Source organism: Mus pahari, chromosome 1 (genome assembly GCF_900095145.1).
Source record: "Mus pahari chromosome 1, PAHARI_EIJ_v1.1, whole genome shotgun sequence".
NCBI lineage: Eukaryota > Metazoa > Chordata > Mammalia > Rodentia > Muridae > Mus > Mus pahari.
Genome location: NC_034590.1, coordinates 159,055,974 through 159,059,482, shown reverse-complemented (window position 1 = coordinate 159,059,482; position 3,509 = coordinate 159,055,974). Strand labels below are relative to the sequence as shown.

The following is a 3,509-nucleotide window of genomic DNA, read 5'->3' as shown; positions in this document are numbered from 1 at the left end:
ACTATAAATAAATTAAAAAATGTAAACAACTAAAAGCATTTCAGGATGCACCCCTGTTTCTGAACTCAGCGATACATTCTGCAGCTGCATGGAGTTTTCCTACAAATTATGTGGTGATTACATAGTATTTACACACTGAAATACTTCTTCTAAATTAACATAATTTATTTTTAGACTCTTTGGGGCTTACAGAAGAATTGAATAGGAAAATATTTTTCATATGTGCCCTCACCTGTACCACAAATATACAAGCACACACCTCATTGGCATCTAGCATCATGACTGTGGTATAATTTGTTACAATGGCTGAGGAATACTGAGACACTCTTTTTTTTTTTTTTTTTTATTATATGTAAGTACACTGTAGCTGACTTCAGATCTTTTTACGGATGATTATGAGCCACCATGTGGTTGCTGGGATTTGAACTCCAGACCTTCAGAAGAGCAGTCGGGTGCTCTTACCCACTGAGCCATCTCACCAGCCCATACTGAGACACTCTTACTCATTGAAGGCCACAGTTGACACTAGGATTTACTCAACTATGTTTAAAGGCCCAATAAATATAAAATTAAAAAAAGAAAACCTCATTGTGGTCAGACAATTTTAATTAATGCCACAATGAGATACTACCACATAATTACCAAAGAGGCAAAATTGGCCATACCAGTATTAGTGTGGCCAATATAGAAGAGACTGTGACTCTTAACTTGCTAGTGGGAGTGTAAGTTGGAACCACTGCCATGGGACCCAGTCTTGTTACATTGTACGGCTGCTAGCATGTATACAATGATAGGTATCCATCACTAGGGTCAGGCAGGTCGTTCTAAGTTGATCTCGGTTCCTCAGCTTTGTCCTGCTTCTATAGCAGTTACTCACTTCCGTTACTGATTGGGGTTTTGTTTTGTTTTGTTTTTACTTTTTATTGGTTCTTTATAAATTTCACATCATGCACCCCAATCCCACTCATCTCCCACCACCAACCACCCTTACAATCTCCACCACCACCCAAACTCCGAACAGAGAAAAAAAAATCTCATTGTGGGAGCTGTAGTGTGTCCCAGTGTGTCCTTTGCTTACAAATGTTCATTGCAGTGACTCTTTGGTCTGGTATGAGACCTCTGGCTTCTGCTACTCTATCAATACTGGAACCCCAACCCCAACCCCCAGAAGTCCTCTCAGAAATCTTGTCCCCGTGTGTCATGGAGGTCCTGTAGTTTGGGATCTGTAGGACTGGCCCTTCATGAATTCCAGCATTTCATGGATGGGGTAGATGTTGGGGTGAGTCAATTTAAATCCCTGGATCTGGACCTGAAAGATATCCGAGCTGGTCAGTCCACTGACTCCCTCAATCTCACGCCCTCAGGGCTGGCTCATCAGCAACCCCTGTAACCAGGGCCAGCTCTACCCTGCTGCCCAGGTGTGGTGCAGGGCACACTCTCCCAAGTGTTACAGCTGGTGAGGGGCAGGGACAGCTCTCCTGCTCTCATGATCCCAGGGCCAGGTCTGCAGGTGTTGAAGGGAGACAGGGAGGGGAGGAAGGCACCCCCATCCAAGCCACCACATGGGGGACAAGAAGTAGGGACAGGTCTCCCACACTGCTGCAGGACCAAGGACCCAGATGTAGCCTTTGGTGGCAGCACAGGGCACGGTCCCGGGTGGCATCACCGGCTACTCACATCAGCGGTTCCTCACTACCCTCCAGTCTCCAGTTCTGCCTCTTTTCATTGTGCCCATGTCCTTCTGCTTCTCTTTCTCTTCCATTTCTCCACCACTTACTTGCTCCTCTTAATGGATCCCAAAGTCCTGAGTGTCTGGAGTTGTCTCAGGAGTGGTCTCAGGAGTGCCGTGTCCCTCTCATGCGCTATGACTCTGGGCGGGGGTCATCTCAGGCATGACCTGTCTCCCATCCCCAGGCCTGTGCTGCACTAGACTGTCACCCGGCCTGCCAGAGTAGCCCCATGCTATCTCAGACTCACTCCCACCTATCTCAGGCTTACTCCTGCCTGGGGCCTAGAGGTCCCAGGTTGGGGACGGGGAGGTGTTCTTCTAGTCCCTGGCTTTCGCAATCCCGGAAGCCCACCCTGGCCTTCTTGGTGCAGAACTGGTGATCATCTCAGGCCTGCTGATTTCCGGGAATGTTAGGCTATTAATTGTTCAGATGTCCATAGATCAGAACACTGAGTGTAGGCAGAGCCTCTTTCGGCCACATACTCCGGCGCATGTGGCACAGCAGCCACCTGCAACCCTTCTAGAGGCAGGGGCATCACTGATGGGTTTTATCATCTTTATAACTATAGCTATGTGTTTCCTGGGGATGCTGTGAATTTCTTATACCATTAACTAATGGTATAAAGGAAATAGCAGGTATATAAAAACTTAGGGTCAAGTAGCTGAGCTATTAGTTTCCAGGCCTAAAACTTCACTTGTCCTTGCTAGTTGGGAAGATGTGTTAATGTTCTCAGGCATGTTTGAGGGAACACTGGCCGTGTGCCATTCTGCGCAATCTCCCACAGTCAGGCTTCTGTGAATCATGTGTTGGTTCTGAATCAACACATGCTCAGGGCAAGGATGTGCCAGCTCCTGCTCCTGGCTCAGCCATCTCACGAGGCTCAGCACGCTTTTCTACGTGAGCCCTGACTGTAGAACCTTGGCATGGGGGGTTCGATCTCTGACTCCTTCCACCGCATTCCCGAGGATGACATCTTAGAGATGACTAACGCTCTGACGGGAAAGGTAGACAGCCGTTCTTTCCTACCCAAAAGGAATAGGTCAGGATGGCTTCGGGTAAATGCTCAAGACTACAGGGGAAATTCAAAGCCTACATTTTGGTCCTTAAGAGTGAACTTTGTTGGATATATTCACCCTAAACACTGAGAGAGTAACTAGCTCATTTTTTAGTTATTGAACATAACAACTTTGGGTCCCCATCCTTACTACAAGGGGAAAAGAGCAGGCCAAAGTTGTTGAGATGAGTTTACCAATATTTTAAACTGAACATATGGAAATTACATAGCCTCCTGGTGGTTGCCCAGTTCACAATGTTGGAAGCCCGTCACAACAGCTTTAAGCTGCTTTTTGATAATGTCATTGACTTTTATATTACATCAAAGCATTGTGAAAGATTAGATTCATGCTAGGCTTGGTGAAGTTTCTTTGTAAAAAAAAAATTATTAAAACAAAAGAATTGTGGGGGAATTACTTAGGACACTAAGAAAATAAAATCATTGAACATTCCCATGTCCGTTTTTATACCCGTAATCACAATGATAAGGACTTCCTCCGATGGTTCTTTCAGGATCTACCACTAAGCAGTGTGCGTAAAAGCTGAATTTTGTTATGGCAAAACAGATGTGAATGCTTCACACATGTCAACTCTGTTTTCTCCAACTCTTCCTCCTGGAGCTCACAGGAGTCTCAGTCTCCTCTCTCTGTCTCTCTGTCTCTCTGTCTCTGTCTCTGTCTCTGTCTCTGTCTCTCTCTCTCTCTCTCTCTCTCTCTCTCTCTCTCT

The 3,509-nt window shown here is 45.9% G+C and overlaps 1 pseudogene; it reads right to left on the bottom strand.

The window, feature by feature from the left end:
- Positions 1 to 2,135: 2,135 nt before the first annotated feature.
- On the bottom strand, positions 2,136 to 2,260 carry LOC115062951 (annotated as a pseudogene).
- Between the last annotated feature and the right edge of the window lie 1,249 nt (positions 2,261 to 3,509).